General features: G+C 47.3%; 1 protein-coding gene across 6 annotated transcripts in view; it reads left to right on the top strand.

Annotated features, from left to right (window-relative positions):
• The first annotated feature begins 323 nt into the window (after positions 1 to 323).
• The window catches only part of LPP (LIM domain containing preferred translocation partner in lipoma), a 320,606-nt gene continuing 307,195 nt past the window's right edge, over positions 324 to 13,734 (top strand). For 4 of the 6 annotated variants that reach the window (XM_030456339.1, XM_030456336.1, XM_030456338.1 and 1 more), the window contains exon 1: positions 779 to 835. The gene's annotated coding sequence lies outside the window, so the exon portion shown is untranslated. Of the gene's footprint in view, positions 437 to 778; positions 836 to 13,734 lie in introns of those variants that run through there. The other 2 variants (XM_030456340.1, XM_030456341.1) reach the window with 2 other exon arrangements.

Raw genomic sequence — 13,734 nt, 5'->3', positions numbered from 1 at the left:
GGCCAGAACAGAGAAAAGTTAGTTGGAAAAGCACCTAAAAACCATAGGAAGCCCTGGAGAAAACATCTCTATGAAAAGTTGAATACTGGTGCGCATTTCGAGCCCTAACACCCGAGGCTGCAGGGCAGGAGGGTGATGCTTGCAGGGTCGGGGCTGCCTCCAGCTCCATTGCCCCCATCCCCGAGGTACCGGTAGTTGCCCCCCTCAGCCCCCGTAGCGCAGTGCAGCCCCCTCCTTCTCCGCTGCCCGGGCCCCAGCCCTTACATGGACAAATCTGCCTGCAGGGAAAGGCAGGAATTTGGGCCCTTGACGTCAGCCCCCGGCAGAGCGCGGCAGCCCGGCGGGGTGGGAGGCAGCGGCCGCCGCTTTCGCTTTTTGTTTTAGGGGCGTCCCGCCGAGCTCGGGGCTGCCCCCCCCTTCCTCAGCCCGACAGGAGGTAAGGGCCAAGAGGGGAACGGAAAGGCGGGAGGGAGGGATGCGAGAGGGCCGCGGCCGGGGTGATGCTGAGGGGCGCGGGAGGGGTTGGAAGGAGCGGAAGGAGGGATGTGGAGGGCGGTGCGCAGGAGGGGCTGGCCGGGGGGGATGCAGCGGGGTATGGACATAGAAGCAGGGAGCGCGGGAGGGGCTGCCCGGGGGACACGGCCGGGCAGCGGCGCAGATCGCGGAATGGGGCGGCGGGCGGAAGGGGCCGGCGGTGTGACCGAGGGGCGGGCGCGGCGGGGCGGCATCGGCTGCGGCCTCGTCCCCGCCCCCGGTCCCACCCTCCCCCCCCCCCCGCCGCCTCCTCCCGCCGCCGCCGCCGCCGCTCTCGCCTCCGCTGCCTCCTCCCCCCGAGGTATTGTTGCAGATAATAACTTGCCCCCTTCCTCTCCCCCCTCTCCGCCCGCCGAGGCAGCTGTGCAACAGCTGGAGCCCCCGGCCGGGGCTGGGAGCGCTGCCGGCCTCCCGGGGGGGCCGCGCTTGGCTCCTCCCTCCACCCGGGCCCCCAGGCCGCCTGGGGCGGGGGCAGGGGGGAGGGGAGGGGGCACACGGCCCGGCCCGGTGCGAACTCGGCGGCGGGGCGGGGGCAGCTCTCGGGTGTGGGGCGGGAGCAAACTTCCCAGGTACTTCATCGGTTCGGCTGCACCTCCTCTCCCTCCGCACCGGGCGGGGGCTGCCCGCGGGCCGGGGTCCCCCCCGGGCGGCCGAGGCTCGGGTGCTGCCGGCCGCAGGTGCACCTGGCCCGGTGGGGGCCGCAGCGCTGCCCCATCACCCGCCTTGCGCTGGCCGACCCCCCGCCAGGGCTTGGTAGTAAATAAGTTGAATAAAGCCCTGCCAGCTTTTTATACGCTAGGGGAGGCCCACACTTCCCCAGCAGGTAAGGACATAAAAGTTTCCCACAACCTCACGTCACCCTCGACTTTTTTTTTGTTTGTTTGTTTCCTCCCCCTTCTCTTACCCTCATCTTTTGGACATGCAAATCTTATTCCCGCCATTGTTCAGGAACACTCTTCAAGCCCTGGAGCTGTGCTGGGGAGAAGGCAGTACTCCGGAGTAGGAGGTGTTGATGGAGAAACTCATGCTGTAATTGCTCTGGCCTCTGTACCTCGAGGTGCCATTTAGTCCTGTTGGTGAAGCAAACGAGCTATTTTGTTTTGATTTTTTGTTGTTTTTTTATGCCTGTACGAGTTTGCCTTTTGGCCCAGTTGTTAGGCTTTTCGGGGCTGAGTTCCTGTTTGGTATCTTTCTATCTTACTAGGCAATTGATACAAAGTTTCAAGAGTTTTCTGCAAACTGTCAAGCTTGATGATATGTCTTCCTAGTCATCCACAGCACCTTGGCCACAGTGGGGAAAGTGGTTTTAACCCGTGTGAAGTGCCAGGTCTTGCATGGAAGTCTTAAATTTATTTGAAACACTCTAGATTTGAGACTTCCTTTCCTTCCTTGGACTCATTTACCTATAGAATTTGTACTTACACCTTCCAGGAATGATTTCTAGGGTAGGATGTGAGAGAAAGTGGGGGAGTCCCTGGATGTCTGGGAACTGGGAAATACAGCAAGTGTTGCCTCACCATGTAATTACAGGTATGGGACATTAGGAAGGCAAGAAAATTGGATCATCGATACATTCCCAACCATGTTCATACTGGAAAATGTTAGTTGCTGTCCTGTGTGTAGCTGAGCTTGCTGTGCATCAGCACAGTTTTGGGGATGTGAGGGACTTTCTGGTTATCACCACCCTTGCTGCAGTAGGACTGGCCAAGGCAAGGCTGAAGAATACATTGGAATATGGAATTTCCCTTGGGAAATACTTCTATCTGAGGATAAAGCTGTACTGTTTAAAACTTCTCTCTGCCCGTTGTCTCCCCTTGCCCACCTCATGACCTTTTATAGTATCACTTTTAAGTTTATTAGTTCTGTTATTCCCTTCTTTCGGTTGTCTAGCCTGTGTTGAAGGGTTTTTCCCTGCTAGGCAGTGGGTAGGTAGTGTGTGATTGGACTGTGAAAATGTGCTCCTTGTGCACAGAGTGGGCACTTGAGTGATTTTTAACTTTCCAAAAGTCAGTCCCAGACTTCGTGCTTTGTGTGGAGGCTATGAGCATACTGGCCATTCATGTGTCCTGTGTTGCCAGCAGTCTTGCCATCCAGAAGTTCCAGCCAGGAATATGTGGCCCATGTATGCCACATATTATGCCACCCATATGTCACCTGGGTAAATGGCATTGAAAAAAGTGTTTAGTGATATTGTCTGTGATGTGCCCTAGTGAAACCTCTAGAGTGGTGGGCCAGGGATGGATTTCAGATCCTGTATCCTGGAAGTCATAGTTAGGGTACAGAAAAGCCCAGGTTCCTGTTCAGTTTAGCCGCTTCATCTTCCATAGCACATTGGATGTCCCAGGTTGTGTTCCTCTGAATATTATCTTCAGCTGTCCTGCATTACTGAGAGGTAATGGCCTCTGTCCTAACAGAATCAGGGCCAGGTGCAGTGTAATGCAAGTTTTTAAATAATGAAAGTGCAGATTCAGGTGTGTATCCCTTGCCAAGGCACTTGTTTCTCTAGGATGTTTGGGGGTCAAAATCTAGAGCTAGACTACTCAGTTTTGCAAGGTACCTGACAGTGTTAGCCTCAGTGGAGCTGGAGTGAATTTAAATACAGAAAATTATAATCAGTATGTATTTTTAATTAAAACTCATAGTACAAATTATGGTGTAGGAGTTCATGATCAGAGTGGAGGCACACTCGATTTTGAAACCTGTTTTGAAGCCTTGTTTGTTAAAATCACTTCTTGTATTCACATTTAGAATGCCTGACTATAAACCTTAGGTGACTTATAAAACAAGCCTGGTGCATATGGTTTTGGGGAGGATAGTAAAAATGGTGGGGAGCTGGAAAAGCAGAGGGAGTTTGATCAGTAGTTTTGAGATTTCTGCTACCTAAAGTATACCTGTTAGAAAGGTGTCACAGTGAGTGGAAAAGGGATCTCTGTTCCTATGTACCAACGCAGGCCATAGTGAAAATTAATAAAATTAAGTGCTTTTTCATGTAACTAAATGGTGGCATTTATAATGCAGAACATTGCTAAGGGCAAGAATTTAGCTAAATCTGGTAAAGAAATAGGACAATTTTATGAATGTCAGGTATGTTGTTATATCAGCTCATGGTGATGGCTCTTACATTGTAAACATCTGATTGGAAAGAAGAGACGGTTTCATGCAGGTTTCTCTGAAACATCTTCCACTGGCTCTAGCTGGAGAAAAGCTTGGGTGGATGACAAATGGTTTGCAAGAAGACAGTTTCTGTGCATCTGTGGAAACATAAACCCTCAGGGTGCCCACAGTGGTTTCTCTAGTCCTTTAACCATCATGGTTATGTGAGCAATACATTCTCAGTGACACTTTGTTCCTCTTCAAGATTCTGGCAGCCTGGCTCTGACAGCTCTGCCTTTCTCATAAACTCTTCAGCCCTGATGTGGCTCTGGGCAGCACCCACACCTTCTGCTCCAGCTGGCCCCAGCCCACACTGGGTTTCACCTTTGCCTTCTCACCCACTCTCTTCCTTGTGTGGTATGTGGCAGCCCTGGTAATCTCTCGGGTGGAGGAATGGCCCTACTGATGCATGATGAGGTTTTATAAATGGCACTGGAATGACAAAGAAATATGTATTCCTGTTAGGTCCATCTGTGTTTTTTAGGTACATTATTATTTTGATGGAGAGAAGCCTTTAGGGAAGCAGTATGAATACTAAGGCTGTGTGACACAAGAGGTCTGGGATTCAGCACCTGTGTTTGCTCTGTGCATGTGTGAGTGAGACAGCAATGCTCTTGCCTGCTTTCAGTCATGTGTAGCTGCTTTCTTACCCTCGTAGCTTCATCATCTCCCATTGCCTTTGCTCTTGTAGTAGGGTAATTCTGCTAAAAGCTAGAGAGCTTACTGGGACTACAGACATGCTTAAAAATCAGGCAGGAGTGGGGAAGACAGAAACCATAGCTTATCTAAGGTTGTGGGTTATCTGAGGGACAGATTCACAAGGAACAGTACCTTTAAAGAGTGTGGGTTATGTGTAGGAAAATACAGGACTTGAAATAACTTTATGAACAGTGGTGCCAGAGGAGGAACTGGAGGGAAGATGTAATCATCTTTCACGAGTGCATTGGGATGCTAGAAGACGGCATAAGTGAACCCTGAAGAGCTCCATTTTCCACTTTTTAGTTTGGGAAGCTTTGTAAAGTAGAAACAAATAGAGGAAAGAAAACAACAAATCGAACTGAAAACCACAGACCAGAAAAATGCCACAAAGTTTAAAAAGTTTTTGAGATCTTGTGCCCAAGAAACTGGGGTTAGCGGGGTGCAGGATTTGGCACTTTCTGTTTCTCCTGCTTCTAGGCATGGCAGGGCAGGGAGGTCTTGCAATTTTTCCAATCCAGATGTGAAAAAACTGACAGCCTGCTACCCACAATTGTTGTGATTAAGGTTACTGGTAGAGACACCTCAGTGGTGATTCTTCTTTCACCTCAAAGAGCTGGTTTTGATCACATCCTGAGCAAACCCAAGAGCTGGCATGAAAATGATAGCTTTTAAGTAGTTGTCAGCAAGTCTCTGTCGTTTTAGACTGTCAGTATCTGTTGTTGGGATCTGTGGGTGACAGTGACACACATGTGAGTTGCTCAGAAGTACTCCCAAATGGTAGCAATATGCTCAGGAAAGTAAAACAAACATTGGTGAAGTTGTGGGCTGCTGATAACCTTTTCTTAGAGAAAGACAAGAGTGTTGCAGGCTGTTAGAGAGGATGTTTTCTGTTGCCCTCGATGCCATAACGGAACCTCATTTTAGAGCAATTCCTCAGTACCCCCATAAATTGCTTTGTTAGGGCTAGGATGTTTAATGGTCTCTGATTTATGACAGCTTTGTGTCTGTGTGAGAGTCCCTCTTTGGAGTTTCTTGAACTGTCTGGGAGGAATCCTATTTTTTTGTCTAAGTGGGCTTATGGTCTTGAGCATCATCTATGATTGTGCCATTCAACATGTAGCTTTTCTCTTCCCCCTGCTCCTGGTGCCCACTGATGCTTCAGGGCAGGCAAACCTCACCAAATCTTGGATGATTGTGTCGCCGTACAATAGTTAGTGAGTCTTAATGTGGCCATGATCTTTAGGTAATAAAATATCAACTAACTTGCCATAACTATCTTGTTTAATGTCTATTAAAAGCCCCACATACTTCACTCACTGGGTGAAATTAAATAGAAGTTCATCCAAGCATTTAGTGCTGATTTAATTTAAAAATAAGTTGATCTCACAGCTGGTAACAGGCACTGAGGATTTAATGAACGTTCAGTAAACTACCTTGTTAGCTCCAAATTGCAGAGTCAAGTCTTGTTTATTCATCAATTTGTAACTTCCCACCCCTCCTCCCCTTTATTTTAGTTCAGTGGATGTCACTGTGGGGAGCTGCAGTTGTGTCCTCCCTCTGCTCCTACTCTTTTCTCTAGCTGGAGACCCTCAGGCAGGTGATGCTGAGGACCCAGCTGCTTTGTTATGGGAGCAGCCTGGCCAGCTGGGTGAAGGCAGGCAGGAGGGATGGAGGAGGCTGTGACAGACTATGTGAAAGGCTACATGAAATGGAGGTTGGTGATGAGGCTTTCTTTTTGGAAGAGTAACTTGAGCTTCACAGGTGACTTGCAGGTGGTCTTGCTGCAGTTCCTGTGTTTGTTGTACCCCAGCTGTGGTGGTTTATATTTCAGTAACATGTGTGTGCATCTTCAATGTGCTGTGTTCATGTACCCTGAGGAGCTCTTGCTGTTTCAGCAGTTTATTACCTCACTTTTAACAGACTTGAATTACTCTGCTTAATGAGGCAAGCTTGAATGAAAGCAAGGAGTCTCCCAGACAGTGTGTGGCATGCAATGACTGTGTTGGGAGAGTGACTGGATTAGCAGCAGATAAATGGTTGTTACTCCAACTGCTGCATCTCCCCTGCCTCCCTCACCCGGGTGTCAGCTGTGTTCCTGTTTCAGGTCAGGCCTAAAAGAAATCAGCTGGCTTGAATTTAACACACCTCATCACTTGAGGTAGGGACTTGATTTGCTTTTCATGGGATTGTGCAAACACTGAGAGACACCTCAAGCTATTCCTGTGGCCAAGACAAGCCTTCACATTGGATTTCCCAAGAGAACCGGATAGTTCTTGTGTCAGCCACGTGGCAGTCCTGTAGTTAATTACAAGCAATGCACTTGGTTAGAAGAAGAGTATTAAAATTGTAGAGTCCAAGTTCTCCAGAGCTATGAAATGCCAGAATGAAGGTTATTGATGAAACCTTAATTTGGCTTCCACTGCAAGCAGGTATTGTGATACAGCCACCTAACTGCCAGGGCACCTACTTTTTGTGCCCAAGTGGAAGGTGATACTTAATGAGCAGCTATTAAGTTTCTTTTCTTTTTGTGCCCTGTGAGGCCCCAAGCCTTATTTACTATTTACTGTTCAAACTGAGGACTGAATGCAGAATTACTAATTTCCTTGTGTGCTTTTTTGGAGTGCTCTTAACTCTTTCTTTGGAGTGCTTTGCAAGTTGGGTTGACTATTTCTGTAGTGCCTTCCTGAGGTGAGGGAGAATTATTCTTGCCATTTTACTGATGGGACATTGAGTCTTTAAGAGTGAGGTCTGGCACTGAAGTGTGGGAGAATACAAGCCATTTAGAGCATGGTTGTGCTTTTTACTTTGCAGTCCTGATAATCAAACAGAAATGATTGAAAAGAAATGTTTGTAATTACAGACTGAAGTTAGCATCCTTTCCACTAATTCTGGAGTTTACTCTGACCTGCTTATTGCAGTTATGCCTATCTTTACAGTCCATCTCCCCCATCTTTTCCACTCTTACCTGCCTCTTATGCATTATTATCATCATACTTGACTGGGAGGCAAGGCCTGTACTTACCTTACCAGGGTATTGAAATGTCTAGGTTAGTATACAAGTTGGTCTTTGCCTCTGACATTAAGAAACCAGGGCAGCTTAACACTTTTGAATCTGAATTGCAGTGGTGGTAAGGTCCAGAAATGAGCCACAAAAATGGTTAAGGTCCAGGTAGTATTCATGTGCACAAACATATTTCAAGGAGCAGAATAAGGGTAATAGGGACATCATCTACTGAATGCTTCCTCAGTGGCTGGTTCTCCTGTGTACAATAAGACAGGCACTTTTTTTAGGATACTTTAAACTTCCTTTAAAGGTTCCCTATCACTTCTGATCCTGTAGGCTATTTCTGGGGGAGAATGAGAATTATGCTTTCCCTAGCACAGTTCCACTTTTGTGCTTTTTCACAGAATCCATTTCTTTCTCAGATTCCTTGGGATACAGAGAGCTGAGCTTCAAAAACACAGCATTGCATCTTTGCCATTTAAGGAGGGCTTGGTGAACCTTCCACTTTGTAAGTTTGAAATTCAACTGAATGAGTAATCCAGCTGAACTCTCTGCAGCTGCTTGTGTGCCTCAAGATAAGCAAATTTTTAAGCACTATCCTCTACCCAAACCTTGATTTCCTTCCAGGGCAGACAGATGAGGAAGAAACAATGGGCAAAAGCATTGAAGTTATCTAGTGAGATGGCTGGCTTCTTTTCTTCTGAACGTGCTGGCAGATAGCCATACCCTCACTGCAATGAAGGGTCAGCCTTGCATGGTGCAAGGGATCATACTGTAAGCAAAGCAGACAAGTTGCGAACCACTCCATCAATGACATTAAGTGACAAATTTTGGGGCAAAAGCATATTTTGAAAATTAGGAATAATGAGTTGGACCTCTGTGTTGTTGGGAGAATGAATGTGTGTGGTGTTCTTAGCACCTAGTATGTCTTGGAGAGTCTCTGTTTGCATTTGAGATTTGGGAATGGGGCCAGAGCAGCAGGTGAACTAAAACAATATAAATGAGCCTGTATTTTTGAGGCACTCCACCCACACCAGTACTCCAAGGCTCCAAGTGAAAGGGTCACAGCCTACGGAGTGACTGTGAACCTCCTTCCATGGCTTGGCACAGTGTGTTTCACTCTGCTGTGTGGGAGAGCTGTGAACTCAGGGTGTGTGGAGGAGAAGGAGCTATGAGAGCACAGCTCATTGCCTTGCTGCACGTAAGGATCCTGGTAGGGTGGGTTTGTTTCTAAGTTATTCTGTGACCTGTGTGCAGTGTTTGGTGGTCACTGTTTTTACAGGTTATTGTCAGATCACTCTGAGGGTGCAAGGCAGAGGGGTTGGTATCACCTCACCTTGGTACTGCCTGGTGTGTTGAATTGCTGTGGTGTATCCTGGAGTGAAAAATAGAGGACTCATGCACCTCTGGTGTGTTGCAATGATCATCTGTGCTGGTAGTGGCCTACCTTGTGTATAGTCAGTCAGCTTACTGGGGTGCCATACACCTACTCACACCACCCTGGTTCTATACCTGCTGGAGTTCCCTGAAAGCCATAGCCCAGATCTCTGGTCAATATGCATTTGCACTCCTAGTTAGGTGGTATTTTAGCTCCTATCTGGTGGCATTATGTGCAGGAAGTCTTAGTGAAAGTGATCTGTACCAGCTTTGTGTTCAGGGCAGCTGTCTATCTGTGTTGGCTACTCCCCATTTCTTGAAGGTGAAGTGCATTGAGGCACAAGCAACCCTTGGGTTTCTGCAACAGCACTTAAGTTTCTCATGTCTGAAATGAGTTGATTCATACCTGATTAAGGGTGTGCCCAATTTCATGGGTAGAACTGGATGTACAGAAGCAGCTGTGTATTATCATGAAGTCCCACACTGGATCATGTCGTTTAGTCCAACTGTCTTGGTGGATACATCTGCTAGGGCAGGAATATTTTCTGTGTGTTTTAGTTGTGCACATCCTGCTAGACCTGTAACGGAAGTGATTCCAGATGCTCTGGATCTCTAGAACAAGACAAGGTCTGTTCATCTAATGAAAAACATGAGTAATTCTGGGTATGGTCTTGGTGTGCTTTTGGACTTACATTTGTGCTTTGCTTTGCCTTTTGCTTCTATATCCTATGGATAACATTTTTTTGTCACAAGAACATATGGCTCCCATGACCCTGCCATCACAAGCCATTGTCACCTATAATCCCTTTAACAAATGTGCTTGATTCCATCTGAAACCTACTTGGGCTCTTCCCCATCCTTCCTGGGTAGCTCCTCTTCCTCATGGCTGCTTGTCACCTTGGTTTCTGAGCTGTGCAGGCTCACTTCTCATTCCTCAGCCCTTATTCACGGGAGGATTCTGTAGGAGGGAGGGACACCTAAGGGAAAGGTGCCATTTGATGCAGAGTTGCTTGCCATGAGGAGCTTGGGTGGCAGCTTGGCCTCTGGAAGAAGCTGAAGAGCTGAGGGCTGAGACTGATCTGCAGCCCTGGTGAGACTCCAGGAAGTGGGATGAAAGCTTGAGAGAAGTTGGGTTTCTCCTATACAGGGCAACCCATGGGGGCTTCTGGAAGGGTTAACAAGGGTTAACCTTGTTAACAAGGTCCAGCTTGTTAACAAAATTCAGTTGTGCAATTGGATTGGGGTAAAGTGAAGGAGAGGAGCAGTATGACTTAAATTAGCAGTGACCAAAAGTGGGCTGTGGGATAAATGTGGTGCCTTGTGCCTCCATCCCAGCTTCACACAGTAAAACCTGGCAGGGGAGATCCAGCCATATGTGTATTATGTGGGTTTGGGTCTCAGTCCAGTGTTCACATCCAGAAGTAGGTCAGCCCCTTCCTTATGATAGCATTTGTGTGCACTTCACAAACATGAACCAACTAATCCTAACAGATGTTTGGCAGCCTTCTGAGCCCACAAGGGAAGTTAAATATCATTACACTTTGCTAGAGAAGTGCCCAGCATTCAAATAACACCTGCTAAAAGAGCCCATGTGAGCTGGGGTGTGTTTGTGGCTGTGTGGGTGCAGCATTGCAGAGCACCTGCTGCCTCTAGGTTGGGCTGCTCTGACCACAGCAGCTTGTGCTGCCTGCAGCTATGTGAAGGCCAGGCTGGGTTTCCACTGAAATCAAAGTCATAACTTCAGCTTTTGAGAGGGAATGGGATTTAGCCGTGTGTGTGCACACTTGCACCTGATTAAAATCCAGCTGAAAGGAGGGACCCATGGATTTTGTCTTTGCCTGTATGTTGGTGTGCCCAGCTCTGTGGTGGGGGTGTGTGAAGGCATGATGTTCCTTCCTGGCCCAAATCCTTTGCTTACCTCCCTCTACACGTGAACATGTAGGTGCAAGATCCATGATTCCTTTGAGGTCGAACAAGCTACATGGCTGCATGTTCCTGAAGAAGCAGTTTATTCTGGAGTTGTCTCTGGACTCTGAGGCTTGCAATTCACACTGCTCCATCCCACCATGAAGTGCAGCCCCAGCTGCCTGGCAGAGCTAACACACTGAGGACAGGGGAACTCTACTGCAATGACTTTGCTTCTGTGGAGTATTCAGAGGTCTCAGATAATGAGAATACTGCAGATCTTTTAATCAGGAGATGTTTGCTTGGTGTTGCATGGGCCAGAAGCTGCCTGACATTTTGCTTTCCCTTAGAAAGAAAGGTTGTTTGGCTAACTTTCCAAAGAGAAAATGATGCTGTACACACAGGAAGGCTTCTATATGTCACTGTAGTTTCCAGGGTTCATCTGCTTATTGAAATTCAGCTGCACAAGGGTAGAGTTAGAATCAGGGAATCTATCCCCTTCTCATGGATCATTAGTGTCCCAACAGACAGTCTGCAAAGAGCAGCTGGGAACAAAAAGGAGCTCTTGCTGCATCTGAATGTTTGTTTTCTGGGTTCTTTGAAAGGTGCTTAGGATACTTTAAGCTCTCAGCTTTTCTTGCAAGAAGGGCCACTTATTATTCTCCCAGCCTCTGTTTTGTGCTCTGGATTGATGCTGTCATGATTCTAGGGGCAGAGCTGTAATTGTAAGGCTGCTGAGTGGAGGAGGACCAGTGAGAGGATAGTTCTGGATTATTAATGCATCAAGGACTTTCCTTAGGTGTTTCCTCACTCAGATCTTTATCAGTCTCTCTTAAATATCAATCACAGCTCAGGATACCTGCTGTGCTTCTGTCTTCTGACCTGAAGTTTCCTGAAGTCTTCTCCGGTCACAGACCCTGCCAGTTTTTGCCACTCTTCATCCCAAGAAGAAGCTTTGGGTGTCTTCTGCTATGACAGAGGCTGTGACTTGTTTCTTCTCTCCTTCATAACTCTGAACTTGATGGGTTTGCTCCACATGTGCCAAATGTGTGCATCTGACTTGTGCCATTCTGCCTGCTGTGACTGCCTGGCCTTTTTGTCTGCATTAGCTTAATTGAGTGGAGAGCTTGCAGAAGAAGCTATTCATTTCCCTGGTAACTGTGCTTGACAATCAGAAGTTATTCTGAGGGTGAAGGACCAGCACAGATTTGTTTGCCTTGGCTGCAGGTCCATAGCCCCTAATAGTTTCTCACTCATATGAACTGAGGTTGACTTGGTTTGCCACTAATTAAAAGCCAAAAGGATATGTAGCCCTCTCTAAAATAATTACTGTCTTCAGTGAATGAAGACAGCTCTGCTTGCTTCCTGGTTGTTTCCAAACCCATCCATTTGCTGTATTACCCTTGCAATGGCTACGGTGCATGGAATGGCCCCAACAGGGCCAGCAGCTCAGTTCTGGTGCATTGAGAATTTGTACTTGAGTCCTTTCTCTGCTTTTGGACTGAAGGGAAAATACAGAAAAAGCATGGAGTTACCAAGAATTTTATGAAACCTAATAGCTGCATTGAGAGGGGAGTGTGTTTTTTCTCTGTGGTAAGTCACTGAAGGTGACAAAGGTATGTATGCCCTGTGTATCTTTCCTTTTTATGAGCTAAAACCAACAGAACCAAAAAAAGGTTTTTACTTTATCTGTGCACAGTACCAGGAACCCTGAATGCAGCAGATGAAGTTCCTAGAGGGTTTGGTTTCTATCAGTAAGTAGTTTCAGATAAACATTAACTTTGATTCATGCATTCTTCTGGGCCTGGTGATGTAGTGGAAAGTGTCTTCTCTTCTCCCTGTTTGCTCAACCTCTGTGTTTGTCACATTTCTGTCACCATCAGGGCTGGGTCTTCCACAGAAGGAGGGCAGGGGATCTAGTCTCTTCAGCTGGTCCTGTGTGTCCATGCAAGTGCTCCTTTGGAGAGACTCTCTGATGTCACCACTGTTGAGACCTTGAAGATCTGAAGTGGTTGAGCTCTTGGGCAGCAAGGGCTGGAGCCATATGGCTGCCATTTCCTCTGTACATGCAAAGACAGAAGCACATCTCCAGTCTTGCTTCTTATCTCCACCATGAGATTTTGGCCTCTGAACACCAACTGGTGTAGGAGGAATAGCTGCTGGGCAGCAGTCAGCAGCTGAACGTACCTCCTCTCAAAGCAGTGCTACAAGGATGGACAAAAGTTCTCCTAAGACCACCAGACTTGGAGACTGGGGCAGGATCAGCTCCATCCATAATACTCCTTCCAGGAATGTCCTTAACTTGCTGTTGAGGGCTGGCAATAACAGCCATGCCTTGTTTGTCTGTAGTCCCTTTTTCTGCTTTGCTGCCCTAGTTGCAAAAGTGACTCGTGTTCACTTTTCATAGGGAACATTCCCAATGTTGCTGTGCTTGCCTGCAGGGTTTGTGAGGAGCAGCAAAGGACCTGTGCTTTCTGAATCTGCCTGTTTCATGTGGCAACATCCGGCTCTGCCCTTAGTGGCAGGGGTTTTTTTTCATGCAGATCAAATCCACTGTTTTAATTGACTAAGAAAAAAGAAGAGGGTATGAACCCATGACCTTGAGATAAATAGTTTCATATCGAGTCCCTGTGCCCCTAAGCCACCTCTTTTAGCAGGAGTAGTGTGGTTTAATCAAAGGTCAGAGGTTTTGTTGTCTTTGAGAGCCCCAGAAGAAGAAAGCAAGCTTTCCTTGCTCCTCTGTGTCTGCAGTCATTCTTGTCCTGTCAATTTCCCATTGAGCTTGCTGTGCTTGTCTTCTGTTCCTGGATGATGGCTCTTTTGACCTTATCTGGTCTCTCTGAATATTGATAAAGGCCTAGTGATTTAGTCTGCAATGTTTCTAGGATTGTAATGAGATGTATGGTGGTTACAGGTGCATGGTTTATGCAGGGCTGCTCTGAGCTTGTGTGCAATGTGCTGGTTGGCAGACTTGACAGGCCACAGTCATCACTTGCCAGCTCTTCCCACGCAGCCTACCACGCGTGTCTTGTTTCCAGGCTGAAGGCCAAGTGTGGTATCTC

Source organism: Calypte anna, chromosome 9 (assembly GCF_003957555.1).
Source record: "Calypte anna isolate BGI_N300 chromosome 9, bCalAnn1_v1.p, whole genome shotgun sequence".
NCBI classification, from domain to species: Eukaryota; Metazoa; Chordata; class Aves; order Apodiformes; family Trochilidae; genus Calypte; species Calypte anna.
The sequence above is the reverse complement of the archived record's forward strand: the minus strand, read 5'-3'. Positions and strand labels throughout refer to the sequence as shown.